General features: G+C 41.7%; 1 protein-coding gene and 1 long non-coding RNA gene across 7 annotated transcripts in view; one reads left to right on the forward strand and one right to left on the reverse strand.

Moving 5' to 3' along the window:
• Positions 1-15,633, reverse strand: part of LPP (LIM domain containing preferred translocation partner in lipoma) — a 323,633-nt gene that overhangs the window by 103,211 nt on the left and 204,789 nt on the right. The gene's annotated exons all lie outside the window — the stretch shown is intronic.
• LOC309576780 lies at positions 796-14,528 on the forward strand. Its single transcript, XR_014226712.1, has 2 exons — positions 796-1,195; positions 11,860-14,528. It is a non-coding gene; the product is annotated as an uncharacterized lncRNA (long non-coding RNA).

Consider the following 15,633-nt stretch of genomic DNA (forward strand, 5'->3'; position numbering starts at 1 on the left):
TCCTATTTTACGGTGTTTGCTTTTGGGACTTGCTTGTTTAGCAGTCATGTGGCAGTGGCACATTGACTATAAATACGTACTTTACAGAAAATGCAGAACTGTAGAAGTTAGAGATCAGTTCTTGGCTCTGAGGTGAAATTGAAATCTGATTACACATCCCCGTTAAGGACTGGTTTTCCTATAATGGGCTAAGCTCCAAACATCAGCACAGTCAAAATTTGGCTCTATAGTTTGTAGCTTGACCCTAGGTAAACCTCAGGCAGAAGCATTTGTGGTTCAAAACAAACAAATACAAAAGTCCCTTGATGTTTCTGAGTCATCACATTGCATTAGTTCAATTTTCAAAGGTGAATTTGTCTCAGTCGGTCATAGAGCTTTTGGTGGGATTAGTAAGTGCTTTGTGGCTCAAAGGTGATTTGGCACTCAGGACACCACTCCTGTGCAGGGAGGACCTGTGTGAAAACAGCCATGTGTTCACATCACAGAGCCTTGTGCAAGGCTGAGAGGGCTGTTTGCAACTGCTTGGAGCTGGGCCCCAGCTCCCGAGAACAAGGAGAGCACTTTGGACATTCCTGTGAATATCAAACATTTGCTAAAAGGGCAGGACAAAATCTTTCCTCACACACCAGTAAAACCTCTCTGCCATCTCACTTAGTGCTGTATGTCTTGTCCTTTTCCTGCTGGCACCCATCCAGGACAGTGTAATTAGAGAACACATGGCGTGACAAGAGCAAACGATATGTCAAATATACACAGATCACAGCCCCAGCTGAACAAGTGCCAGTGTCCCAGCACAAACCAACAAAGGTGCTAAGAAAGCCAGCAGATCCCTAGACACTGAATGACAGTAGAAAATTTTCCAAAGCAAAGACTGGGACCTAAACAGCTCATGCACTGGTGGGGAAACAGCAGGTCTCTCAAGAAGCTGATCTCTACACAAGGCACCAGCAGATTTGCAAATGACCCATATAAAGAGAGCAATGGATATATGCAATGGCATTCCAGAACACAAGATAGCAGAAACTGCTGTGTCTTGGTTTGGGGAAAAAATAAAAAAAGGAAGGACTACTGCTATTACTGATCAGGATGCTGAAGACACAGGAAAAGAAACAGCAATGAACTTCTGGGATCCACTACTACTACAACGATATAACCAAGACAAATACTGCTGGACCAACAGAGCATCAAACATGATGTAAGTTTGGCTCACTCTTGACCTGTCACCTTTAGGTTAAAACCTGCTCATGTTAAAACAAGAACAATGAGGGAGGGAAATGTTGAAGGTCAGCTCTGCAAGGTGCTCAGTGCTTTCACCAGAAGCCAGACAGTTGTACAAACTCCTTGTTTGTTAGACGATGCAAGAGAGAGATGTAGAGCGAGAAGGAATACATGTGTTCATGAATCAGCAAGTACTAATGTGTGTTGTGGTGGCAAGAGAGGGAAAGCAGGGAGAGATCAAACAAGCAGGACTGGCTATGCCTTGAGCTATACTGAAAGCTTTTCTTGAGGTTTGCTCTTTCAGTGTCATTCACAGGAGGAATTCCAGGCTTGCTGCAATGTCAGGTTGCCCTAGCCTTTTGACTAACACAAGGTAGGGGATAAACTTAGATGCTGTGTGGGCAGCACTGTCCCTTAATAAACAACACAACCAAAGGATTAATTGAGATAATGTTTTACTAAAGGCGGCTGGTGACCGCTGGCTGTCCCCTTTCCCTTGTGCTCTGAAACAAGCAGACAATGCAGCTGTGCTCTGCTGAGCAAACACACATACACTCAAACCCACCCTGTTTTCTCTGCTCACTGCCCTGTGCCTGTGCATCCCAGCCAGAGAGGCAATGCCATTCTGAAGCATCACTTGAAAGACATCAGGACTTCAGCTCCTAGGCTTACCAGCTGTGCCCAGCAGCTCCCAGGAGGACACACAGACATGGCCTTTTCCCTCAGAAATTCTCTGAGAGCCCAGTGAAGCAGGAACAAAGGAAAACTGAGAGACTCACTGAAATTTGGATTTGGCGGTTTGGATGGCCTCACACAAAACCCCGCAAACCTTACAGGTGCCATTACAACTTCCCCTTTTCAGGGGAAGCACAGACCACTGCATGTCAAAACCTCTGGGTTCACTTCCCCCACTTCAACACCACTTTCTCTTTGGACTTGGGCATGTTAATTAACCCAAACGAGGTTTGGTTTTTGCATCTGCATGATGAGTTCTGTCTATTCAGAGGCATTCTTATGGTCCTTCGGTGCTTGTGCACAGTAATGTCCAGGCTTCTTCCCTTGGGCAAAGATTCAGCAATCCCACCAGAGTTCCTATGAGAGGACAATGAGCCACCTGAATTGCTCGTGCCTGGAGCAAGCAGGTTGATGGGGGAAACCAGTGTGAAACAGCTCATCCACAGTAACCCCCAGGGGAAAGGAAGGTAATACAGGGTCCAAGCTGTCAAACCAAGCTGGCAAATTCTTTGATCAAATGTGCTAAAGGCTGAAATTAGGCCACTCAAGTATGTTTTGGTTAAAAACAACACATTGTACGTATTCAGCTGAAGGCCGTAAGAGTCAGTCCTCAGTGTCAATACTTTAAACTTCGGGAATAGGAGGCATAAAAGAGCAGAAATCGTGGATGATGAGCCAACACTGAGGACATGGGTAGAGCTCCAGAAGTGTTATTACCCAGCTGATATTTGTCTGTACTCATGTGCATGCATCTGGGTCTTAATATCCCACAGCAAACCTCTGACTAAACATATATCAGCAGTTCCACGTTGCTTCTTTTTGTCAGATAGGTTTTTGTATTCATTCTTGTAGTCCCACAATTTATGAGCGCTCATGTATCTCCCAGCACTGAATCTCTTGAGCGCCTGCCAATCTAGATTTAGCCAGTGGCAATCACACAGGTCTGAGGAAAGCCACACACCTTCGCCGAGGAATTGCAGTCTCCTGCAATTCAAGTAAAAATCAGTGTCGAGGAAGAAAGGCATCGGCAGAACAGCTGAGGCAGATATGAGCTGATACAAAACCATGAGTAACAAGCTCTCATCAGCAAAAGCTCAGTGTAGCTGCCGTGCTCACTGTCATCACAATGCTCTGGACCCTGTATACTGATCCTTGTATATATTCATCACTAAGGAGGAGTGAACAGCTGCCTCTCGTGTGGAGCATAAGAGAAGGAGGAAAGAACTTTTCTCCAAGAAAAATAGGATGTGAGATTCAGAGAAATCCTTCTGGAAAAAATCAGAAGTAGGGGGCTTGGAAAGAAAGCTTAGGAGGAAACTGTGTATCTGCAAAATGGCCCAAGTTTTCTACATTATTTCTGCTTCATACCTGTGAGGATGCTTGGTCACAACCCTCCTGATACCTACTTTTGCTCTTTACCTAAACTGCCAACAATCCTTTCTGATGCGTCTCACATCACTGGTGGTGTCTGTTTAGAAACAGCCCCAATCACTCACAGCCCACTCTGAATGCTATACCAAACCCCCCCAGAAATGGATGGGTTTCCACCACAGGGTGTCATTTACTTGAGCTGCTCTGTTACAGCACTCCTCTTCCTTCTTCTTTACAAGAACGCACACACGGATATCTTCTTATATGGGAAGTAAAATCTCTGTTTGCTTAGAAACAATGTCTCATGAAAGAAAAGTACTGAAAAATGTTAAGGCTGGTAACCAGCAGGGATAAGGTGTTGATTCCCCTAGGGCTAACCATAAGGTCACTGTTGTACCAGAAGCAGGTTCAACGTGTAATTGTTTTAGGCGGGCAGGAAATAAGAGAATAGAAAAGGCTACTCAATTATTTACTCAGTCTCCTAGCTGTTGCTTGAGAACCTCAGATGACAATACTATGTTAACTTCTGCTCTATACTCCTAGCTGTTACTAAATCAACAGAGTTGCTCCAAAGTCAATACTGCTACAGTGACCTCACTCTGGTCCAATATACATACCACAAAATTATAACCTGTACATTACAACTCAAGAGCCTTCATAGGATACATCAAACTCACTGCTAAAATGTTACTTTATACAAATTCTGTATATGTGCTTCATATATGTGGCGTCGTATCTGCTGTGGCATTTTTGGATGTCTGCTTGTTTTCATTCCTGGTTTCTCATCTCATTCCAGCAACAGCTGGAATTACTGTACAGAGATAGCCTGACTCCAGCTGCAACACAGCTCCTTCCATAAATGAATTTGTTTTAAAGCCTTCTAAAACCAAATGGGGCATAACGTGGCCACCAAATGTCTGAACCATCCCAGACTGAAGACCAAAGGAAACCAGTTGAACAATCCTGAACACTAGGCAACAACATTTATCCCCTTCCTCATTTCCTACATTATTTGCATCTGGTTGCCCATAAAACATGCAGATGCTTCAGTAACAGGAAAGCTGAGGATGTCAGTAGTCATGCCTGATCTCACTGGCCTTTCCCCGTGCTTGGCAACAAAATAAAACAGGGACTTAAGCCATGGTGAGATACTGCCTATTTCTGCTCTAAGCACACACTCAGCACATGGGAGAGTGGGCCACATTCATCCTAAATCCTACCAAAGCCCTTAGACCCAGACAAGGTCACAGCTCTGCACTGCTCCTCGAGGAATGTATATACTTTACTCTCCTAATGTTGACTTATTCAGAAAAACCATATGACTTGATTAAATAGCTCATTCAGCCTTTTTATCTGCCTGGCACAGGTCCTTGCTTTCTGTCTGTCACCAAGGCAGGAGAAAGCCATGAGGCTGCTACCCATGTGAGCCTGGCTGAGTTACTTTCTCCCTCTCTGAGTTTGGGGAAATGACCGTAATAGCAGGATATTGCCATAAACTTTTCAGAGGCTTTGTGAAGAATTTAGTTGAGATTCGTAAGAGAGCTCTGACAATATAAAACACTACATAAATGCTAAAAGTTAACTGTTTTTAATAACCACAGGTTTAAGAGAGATCTTTCTTTCATTTCCATACAAAGGTGCAGAAATATCCTTCATTTCAAATAACCACTGTGCCTGCTGTGAGAGGCTCTGCACATGATTTTCATTGCCTTTCACACAGAAAATAGGAACACTACTTTGCATTTTTAGACTTTAAAACTAATTTGCAGACAATCAAGTCTTGAAACCCCTACTGTGATACAGGAGGTAAAACATTATACCTGTTTTAGAGAGGAAACTAAGAAGGAAAAAGGTTAAACCACCAAGTCTAAAGCCATAAAGGAGACATTTGAGAAATCAGGCATGCTAGTAAGGTCTATCTAGACCCACACTTGCTCACTTGTTCTTCTTACCAAACAGTTAACTCTTCTGCTCCCAAGGTTCTAAACATCAGAGTGCACACACCATACGGTGAGAACAGCCACTGCATTTATCTCTATTACCACCATATTTAATCTTCTGCAGATACTTCTGTTGACCACAGAGTGTGCCTGGAATTGCATGAGGCCACTTATTCCATTTTCTAACGTGTGGCAGTAGAAAATTGTTGACGACTAAAAGTTAACCAAACATTTATTTTTAGAATCCAAGTCCAACGTTGTAGTGTCTGGACTCATAACTACCCATTTCACCAACATTAAGCTGAGCTACCACATGAGAAAATTGCTAGAACGATAGTATTTCCAGGGCACATTGAGTCACTGTCCAACATCTAAATTGGGAAATAAAATAATTTCTCAGCAACTGGCAGCACAGTGGGAGGCAAGGCTTGCAGGAACCCAGTTTGTGTTGAAAAATTCTGGTTTTTACTTTAAAACAGGTTCCTCAACATTAAACATGAGGTTTGTTTAAATTCCCAATGACAGAAAAACAATTAGGTTCCATGGTATTGAATTCTTGTCATTACCCAGTATTTAGAACAATTATTAAGCAACACTAGCAGAATTATAATGATGATAACCAGGGAGCAGCAACAGCAGCATTGTGGAGACTCAGAAACAGGTATCATTTTTTTATCTGATCCATCCTAGAGATGTGCTATAGTCCCTACCTGGGGGCTCTTTCTGACCAGTCCATGTAGAAAGATGCCTATGAACCTCAACCTACAGCAGGAATTCCCAGCACAAGTGAGACCACCTTGGCTTGCTTCCTCAATGGCCCATGGAGAATGCTAATGTGAAAGGGTAAAAAAGTCTCTAGGGCAGTGGGGTTTTTGCCTTCTCTAATTTGCATAGAATTGGGTTTTTCTCCCTTGGACGTGCAGGCCCCACATAATGAATTTAAGCTTCTGACAACAGGGTTTCCTAGATCAGGGGAAGTATGGATCAGAACTAATTTGCTGATGGTTGGGATTTGCATGGTGAAAGCCACAGATCTCCTGTCCAGGATAGCCTCTCTCCTCGAGAGGAGAAGCTGCCTATGGTGCCTCAGTTAACAATTAACTCCTAAATGGAAGCAGAAGGGTTGATAAGGGTGATGAAGGTTTAGGACTGCATGTCTTTGTATCCTTTCTAAAAGGAGAAACAGATGTTTCCAGCCACCACAAACTTCCATTCCACAAATCTCTTGCTCTGGCTGTTACCTTGGGGCAGTGGCTTCCAAATGCTGAATTAAGAAACAAACAAATTAACTGTTTTGCTGGAAGGTTCAAGAGAAAGTCTGGGGCAGAGTCAGAGGTTGAACACATCTCCTCACACAGCAGCTCAGAAGGCAGAAGACAGCATGGGAAAATCCTGTTCTAATACTGCTTTTTTTGCTGGTAATGAGGGTCTCCAAGACTGCCAGCTCAATTGGAGAAGAGCCCTGGAAACTCTTCTGCTTTGTCAGCGACATGGTCTCAAGCAAAGCCCTGGTCTCATCTGTTAAAGTACAGTCTGGATGTTTTCACTAGCATTAATCTAAATTTCTAAACCAAACACCAGACCCTACCAACTTGTGCAATGGTGAGGAAGTTAATTTTATCTGAGATGTTTGGGTTTCCTCCCCTCCTTTGTCTCCTACTTTAAATTGATGCCATCTCGATTTAAAAAAAAAAAGGGCGGGGGGCATTTTTGAGCGCTGCCTGTAGATATGCATTTGTATGCATTTTCCATCTTTTAACTAACAAACAGGAGGGGGAAAAAAGTTAATTTTGCTAGCAGCCTGCTGCGATATAAATAAAAATAATAGGTACATTCACAGATTTTGAACTTTTTACAGCCACTGCTGCAAAAAGCAATTTTAATTTATAACCACGGATTCTTGCAAAACATATAACGAAGACATAATAAAATGGAATGTTTATCCTGTGGCTCCCATTAGACCTCTTCTGTTCGATGGTTGTAACTAATGACTTGTTTTTCCACTTTTGTATTGGAAGCCTTATTATTGGGCTGTACAGAGCATACCTTATTTGATTTCCCTAGCAATGTCTGCACCTCTTGCTGAAGCCTGCAATTAGATGTTCATGAAGTAATATTAAAAAGCTGCATAATCACATCTGTGGTCAAAAATTAAAAAAAAAAAAAAAAAAAAGCCAGTAACAAGCCAGCTCTGTTTGTATAATATTATACTGAGTACAATAGACTAATGTTCACTCCAGTGCATGTGTCCTTTTGACTAACCACTTCTATCTGACAACCTTTTTTTGGCAACAGAACACATTGTACTTTTTGGATAATTGACTGTGGAATATAATGTTGTTTATTCAAAAGCAGGTCACACAGAACTGAGCTTCCAGTTGTCTTTATCCTTCTACCTTTCTTATCTTCATGCTGTTTAAATTTATGCTGAATTTATTTTAATTACACATATGGTTTTAATTCCTGTTCTGTATTTATTCAGTAGAAGGTGACCTGATGGTGAAATGGTACAGAAAGGTGGGAGGGAAGCTGAACTCAGATTTGAAAACTATATTTGGACACATTTACTGGTGAGCAACCTCACAAAGAAACAAACACAAGCACGTGCACTCCCAACACCCTCTGGTACCTACAGGGCCATGTTTGCCTGCAGTACAACTGCATGGTTTCTCTGTAATGAAAATCCTACTAGAAAGGCTCATCCACCACTTGCTCAGTGATCTGGAAATTCTACAGCAGCAAAAGGCCTAATTTTAAGCCTAAGCCTTGAAGGACAAAAAACCTCAGGGAAAATGATGTAAAAACATGTAGAAGTTGTGAAAAATCTAGATGAGGGGAAACACAGTTGAGAAAATAGGTTCAGGAGAAAGTTTTAACTGATGTATTCAAATGAGGTCATGCAAGAATTGATGTGTTTCTAAAGCATCTTTTTGGGATGCAGCCTGTAGAAAGAGAGGTCACAAGTAAGTGTTGTATAATAGGCAAGGGAAAGGATTTTGATGCAGCAAGGAACAGAATAGTAGCCTTATAACACAAGCTGGAGAAGATGAGATGCAGAGCACCTTTCTGATGCTGATCATCAGATCACGAAAACACAATTGTCACCTGAAATTTTAAGTCTGCAAGATACACATGAAATTGAGGTTTACAAGAATACAAATGTTGCAGGGCACTTCCTCATGGAGACTTCTTCTGTTGGCTGACTTGGACTGCAAAATAAAACCCACCAGACTTCCTGGTGACAGCCTAGAAAGAATCCACCAGTGGCATATACACAGCAGGAGCTTCCTTGTCCACTTAGACCATTTTTCTCCATGGAAAAGGCGTGAGTTTGCACTTTAAGCTCTATTGAAGCAACAACAGAAAAGAAGGGGATTCATTTAATGAACAACCAGCTCTCATAAATCTGGAGGAAACCCCTGAAAAATACATCCTTCAGGTGTTGGTAGAGTCTAACTAGGCAATAACATGATGAAAATTATGATAGCTAATCTGCTGTGCTATAGCTCAGGTGTGGTTCCATTTTACTGATGACTAAACTAATCCTAATAAGTGAGGTTAAGTTACAGCCATTTCATTTGAGAAAATTTTCTTTGTTTGTTGAGAAAAATATTTAATTGGGAGGATGAGTGATACTGACAGTAAGAATAATTCATCTGTCTGTGCTGGTGCTAAACCACACTGTGGAAAATCCTTGCTAATGCTACATTGATCAGCTAACACGTAGCAGCTCCACTCTTCTAATTTGTTTTGTGTAGCTGACTTTAGATGGCCCATTTCAACCTGGACTATTTTGAGGAGCCATGTGAAACTAAGTCACTGCCCTGTTAGTGTGGATAAAGAGGCATACAAATATTACTCTGCTACAAGCAAGACGTAGTTCATCTGATATTTTTTCCAGCAGAGAGAATACACTGCATCTGGAACAAAGAAGAAAATGTGACTGGAAAGTTTAGAGCCCTTAAATTAATTCCCTAGACAAAAAGTTGAGGCATCATACTCATAATATCATGTTATGTAACTTGCTCTGGAGCCAGGCAGCTACTAAGTGAAATAGTATGAGTTATAAAAACAAAATATTGTTGTGAAAACAATTTTACAGCTTTATAATTCACTATTATTTTCATTTAGGAACAAAACTGTCAGTGTAATTGCAGATTCTGTTTGCCTTGCAGGAGTTCTTTCAGCCTGTGATAGAAAACCTCTCTCTTTTTTTTTAACTTTTTTTTCCCCCCAAAGGCTGCTATTAAATTTACTATATTATGTTTCTTTATAGTTATTCAGAGGTAAATCTTAACAGGAAGCCCATTATGTGGAGGCCAAAGTTAGTTTAACACAAGAACATTTATGATCAGTAAATGTAACCGTATATTAGCAACTACTTCATACCATTACTCTTGGATGAAACAAATATTATACCAGCAGTCATTACAGACTACGTTGCAATCTTTACAACTGAATATCTATTTTTGGTGGGACTCTATATGGCTGGCACTGCTCATTGTGCACCATGATAGTTTTCTAACTTGCCTGCTCATTCTAATAGGCTCAAGAGCCTATCTGTGTACAACCATGCCTATCCATGGAAAAATGAACCATCTTTTAAGCTGTGCACAGCCCCTACACAAAGTGGTGCTTCAGTAACCAATCATTACTATTTTATCTGTACATGCGCCACTAAAAACTGGATTAAGACCACAAATATGCTTCACAGAGGTCAGTGGGAAAATCACCCAAATATAGAAAGATCCACTCCAAATGACATGGCCAAAGTAAGACATCACCCAAAGCTATGTTGTCACTGTGTTGCGAGCATAGTGACTTACCACTGGCATTACCATCAAGTCATAAGCGTTTCACATCCAACTGAGGCAGCCAGAGACCTTCTCACCTCAGAGGAGCCATCCAATGACACCAGGATGCTCCTCATCTCCTTTTTCTGCCCAACTCTCCTAATCAATTTGTGCCTAACCTTGGACAAGTTTCTCTACCCATTCAAGTTCTGCCTACATTGCAATAAACTTGACAATGACACAGAGGTTATCTGACAGAAGAACAGCTTCCTCACACGCTCTGGTGCTTTGGCTTTGAAAGAATTACAATGTGGTTGGACTCGAGTGTATTTTAAAATGGAAGGAATCAGCTCCTCCAGTAATCAGCAGCACCATCACACAGAACAGCCACAGCCTGCCTGCAAATTAATTAAGTGGCACTCACTTTTATGGGTGCTGCTTTCTGTACTGAAAGCTGTAAAGCACCAGCAAGGCCAAGCATTCTTGTCTCATCATGCTACAGACCAGGCTGCCCCATAGAGACCTGAGCTCAGGCAGTCCCAGGGCTCAGGCAAGCCCCAACTGCCTGGAAACCAGCCAGCCTCCCCTTCTGATGCTATGTAAGTATACACTCAAGCATCTCTTGATCTCAGACCCAAAATTCTTGTGTTAGCCTGTAACACGGTCTGGCAGTATCTCTCAAGGTAGACACTTGGTTGCCAAGAGTTAACCAGCACAGAAACAGAGCCCTTGATTAACTTCAAGGTTGCCCCATGCCTTATCATGTGTGGAGGCATTGTCCTCAGCTTATTTTAAGAAGGACCAAGAAAGAACATCCAGGTATTATGCCAAAAGCCTCTTTCTCAATTATTCCTCTTATATTTCTAACCCACTGTGGCTGACTAAAGGCTAAAACTGCAAAAGCTGCATCCTGAAGCTGTAAATTTAAGTTGCTTTTTCAGTATATGCTGACCTGACTTGCTCCTGTAACTGCAGGCTCCCTGTTATCTTTAACTTCAAGGTAATTGTTTGGCAACTCTTTGTTTCATTATTTCAAGAAAACAATTCAAACATATGACTCCTGAGAGAAAAAACTGATTAATTGCTCTGTCATCAGCTGGTTCCTGCTAGTATATGGAGTGCTTAAATAATAAAAATATAATACAAAGAACAAAGAGTTAAGTTCTCAAATGAAAACGTTAAACACATTTCAAGCCAAGAATTGGCCTCTTTCAAAAGTTTAGGGTATAAACCAGACTGTGTCAGATTCCTGCACTCAGGATAAGGACACCATTCTGAAAACACTTCTTTGCATCTCTTGCCAGCACCTATTCACCTGAAAAAACCCACAAAGATTTTCATGCAGAGATTTATAATAACTTGAAGAGGAAAACATCATTCTCAATGCCACAGTAGTACAAGTCCTAACTCTGAGCTTCTCATCTTATTGTTAGACACCACTGCCTTCTTTCCCCTCCTCCTCATTTTAAGAGAAGCAACAGTATTTAATTTAATCCACCCAGAAGCAATGACAGAGTCAGCAGCTGATATACAGCTAGTGCTGGTTAGAACTCTGAATTACTGTTTTGTGAAGAATGTCAACATTTTGACATTTGTTGCTATTCTCAGGGTAGAAAGGAACTGCATATTCATCTGGAAATTTTGAAATGTCACACTGAACTCGCAGATTCAACTCTGAATTTCAGAATTTCACCTTCTATTTCATTTTACATTAGCTCTCAGTCTTTTTAAATTCATTAAATGCCAAAGTAGAATATTTAAAATAACCCTTTTTCATTTTACTGTGTTTTGCTTTGTTTTAGCATATTAAAACTGTGGGAAGCTACTGTCCCACACGGACAGAAAACCAACTTCAATCATCATTTTACACTGTCTCCAAGTTCCATCCATTGAAAATTTTCGATACGTGACTTTCGTGAAGAAGACACTTGGGTGAAGACATAAAATTCTGGGTGAGAAGACACTTTGGGGGAGGCAAGCAGTGCAAAGCAAGCTGCCTGCCTTTCACCACAAGTCAAAAGCAACACTAGGAAGGAATATATCCCTGTGACAGCAGGAGGGAATCTGGCAGACTGATTTTATTCATCTGCAGAGAAGGAAAAATTTCTAGTTGCTAAATTAATAGCAAACAGCAAGAGAATTAGTCTCAGTTCAAACGCAAGTGCCGGAGGTATCTCCTTTATGTGAGTGATGGCAGACTACAAAATTTATTAAACCAGTACAAGAGAAGTGCATCAGTCATAGCGAAGGGCACTGGTGAGCATATGTTTCTGAGGCAAAGATGAAACTTCCAAGAGAATGTCTCCATCACAGGTATTAAATCAGTGGAAAAACTGACAAAAGCTGAGTAAAACGAGAAAACAGCGAGCCATCACAGTCCCTTTTGAGCACTGCAAGCTGCATGAGACCGTGTCAGGGCTAGGTGCAGCAGGCAGCAAAGAAACCACCTCCAGCAGTGCGGAAACCACGCGGTGGCTGAAGTCCGCTAGTCACGAGCGGCCACCACCATCTAAACCACGTCACAAGCATGAGCTGCCTCACTAAATCCTCCTAATTTACAGTTGTTTCCCAACTTTTCATGGTGCTCACCTGGAAAGGCTGCAAAACTGAAGGGCTATCTGAAGAGGAGGCCATGCTCCATATGCACTGATGCCTCTATAGGTGTGAATGGGGACACTGGGACCCATGGCTGGTGTGGGCTGACCAGGTTAAGGAACTCAGGCACCTGTGCTGTGTCTGGGAGAACAGACATGGCTCCAAAGGGACATTGCTCCCTTTCTTCTTCCAGCAAATCCGCAGCAAAGGAACATGGATTTGGATGCTGTACTAAATCAGAGCTGCAAGACACTTCTGTCCTCACCAAACTGGTAAATCGCTCTCAAGAGATCAATGTTTTTGTTAAGATTTCCACCATTCTGGACCAGAGCCACAAAGCTGTCTCAAATGGCTTCAGTGGTACCCAGCCGGGACGTTGAAAACATGCAGATCCCTTCGGGAAGGAATGTGGCTCCCAAAGCCTGTGAGTAGAATTAGGAGAATAGCTGGGATCTGAGATCTAGGAAGAACAAACCTCCCAGAGCCACCCCTCAAATACGCCAGGAGGTACATGAGGTACCTGAAAGGTCCACAAATCCACTTGGGAGATGTGATAGTGTCTCAAAAATGCTCAAACATGACCAAAACAGTGAAAGGACCTAGACCAATCTGAAAATACGAGAACTCAACAAGGGTTTTCAGCGTCTTAACCAGTCCAGCACAGAAACATTTAGTGATAGCTGAGCTGGTCAGTGGTGGAAGTTTATCGACCCTGCTTTGGCCACAGGGAAAAGTTCTGGGAATACTCCCTGTCAGAAACTGGCTTTGTCATATGTTTACAGCGGACATCTTGGTGCCAGAAATCAGGGTACCTAATGAGCCACCCTGGTCTTGTGCCCTCTGCCCCTTGGGAGAGGAGAAGTTAAGAGAGAGGCTTCAGATTTTGACTTGCTCTGAGCGGGCACAGCACGAGCATGAGAGGAGCCAACTGTGTCATAAGTTTCTGTGATGGTCTCATGAGAACTCTGCTGCTGCTCCTACAGAAGTCCCCACCACCCACCATCCTGAGGTTTTTTGGCTGTTGAAGCACATGAAGGTTTAAATGAGGACATGCACTCCACCAGATCATTTCCTAACTGGGACTTGGGCACTAATGCTAGACAGCGTACTGCAAAAGACTAAAATGCCTAGAGGCTTCACATGCATGACTCTCACTCCGTAAGTGGCCCAAGGACAGAATGCACTGTGGAATTGTGTGTGAGTAAAACTCATTGTATTCAGCAGGCTTTAAGAACCAGTACAGATTATTTGCTGTTCCCATACCAATCCAGATTTATTTTGGATCAGCAGCGACTTCAACATGATTAGTACACAACTAAAAACACAGAGCCACAGTGTCATGAACCTCCTCCTAGCCAGAATGCCAAATATAAACCTTTTTTTTTTACCCTTTAAAAACATGAAACAAATTTAATGAAAAACTTTACCTCTCACAGTGATGGATCATGGTATATGTTAGAATTAAGGACCATGAACTTTTAATCTGAGATGGATTTGCTACAACATCCTTAATAATTTGCACACAAACTGTGTTCAAGATTAAGAATGCACTTTTCTAAATACATTTAGAAATTGTTTGATATTTTAAAATCATCCCCTTGCAAGAAGAAAAATTCCTAAAGGTCATCTTACATTTTATGTGATACGTATTAATGCTTCTTACCCTTTCTGTTTCCTTAACTGAAAGGTTTCAAACCAACCTTGAAAAGGCAAAACACAACAAAATGCAAAAGCATGTGTGTGTGTAGGAAAAGATGTTAAAATTCACACGATAGCCAAGTCAAATTACAGTGACAGTTCTCCCTAACAGATATCTGGCTATAACACGGTCTTTTTTTTTTTTTTTCATTTTAAATAAAAAAATTCCCAAAGTTGATTTTATGAATGAGTTATTCTGCAAAGGAAGAGAACGAGAACAGCACATGGTAAGGTTGGACAACACTGCTTTAAAGGCAAATCCTGACACCAATATGTTACAAAAAATTTGTAAGCTCAAAAGTGAAATAGGTGAGAAAAGAGATATTTAGCAGGCTGGAAGAGAGAGCAAGTTTCTGGAGGGATCTACCATCAAGCAGATGATAGTCTGTTCTGCAGAAGAAGTGAAATTATTTTTTATAGAGATATTTATGAAGTATTTCTGCATGTGTATTTGCAAATGCCATGTGCACACACACGAACATGTATATATAAATATAAATAGGCATACATGAAACCCCAAACTTGAGCTAAATTAAATTGTTCCTCCAGCTTTGTAATGCAAATGAGACTAACAGGCTTGTGCTGTTTGTGGTTTGAGATGATTTGCGTTTCCATAGAGATGCTGACTGAACTACAGTTTTTAAATTTTTTATATATATGCCTACTTGTATCTATAAAAGTCTAAATATGGATCTGCTGTACCTCAGCATTTCCTCAGTGACTCCACTGGAACCACAACAATTTACATCAGTTAAGGCTATGTGCAAATTTTGTGTCTTTCACTACTTTCCAGTCTAAGCTCTATTCCAAGTACCTGCAGAGCTGAGAGTTTATTGCTTCATGCTCTGCTTCAAAGCTTCTTGTTAAGGAAGGGGAAGAAAAGAGAAAAAGCAGTTTCTTAGTGGCTGGCAGATAATATTTCAAGGACTTCTGTAATTTCTTGCCCTCTCTAAACTGCCTCAAGAAACATCTTTGTCTTCCAAAGTTCCCACTGTCAGGAAACCCAGAATTCAGGGAAGACCATCTGTGTGCTGTTAGAGAAGGAAATGACAAAGGGACGGGCTTTCTGTTATGTATCAGAAGCTTCTTCCCCTTTCCCTGTGAGCACCCAAAAACTCAAGAGCATGGATGTGCTCAGCCGTGCCAGGATGGGCCTGGGCAGCAATGGCATCATTGCCTCCCTGCCCCACCCTTGGTGGAACCTTAGCTCGTCATATACAATGCAGGCCCCACAAAACTAAAACACCTCTGTCCTCCCAGAGCCACATTAGAGATGGCCACCA

The sequence above is a fragment of the Coloeus monedula genome (assembly GCF_965178545.1).
Source record: "Coloeus monedula genome assembly, chromosome: 10".
NCBI classification, from domain to species: domain Eukaryota; kingdom Metazoa; phylum Chordata; class Aves; order Passeriformes; family Corvidae; genus Coloeus; species Coloeus monedula.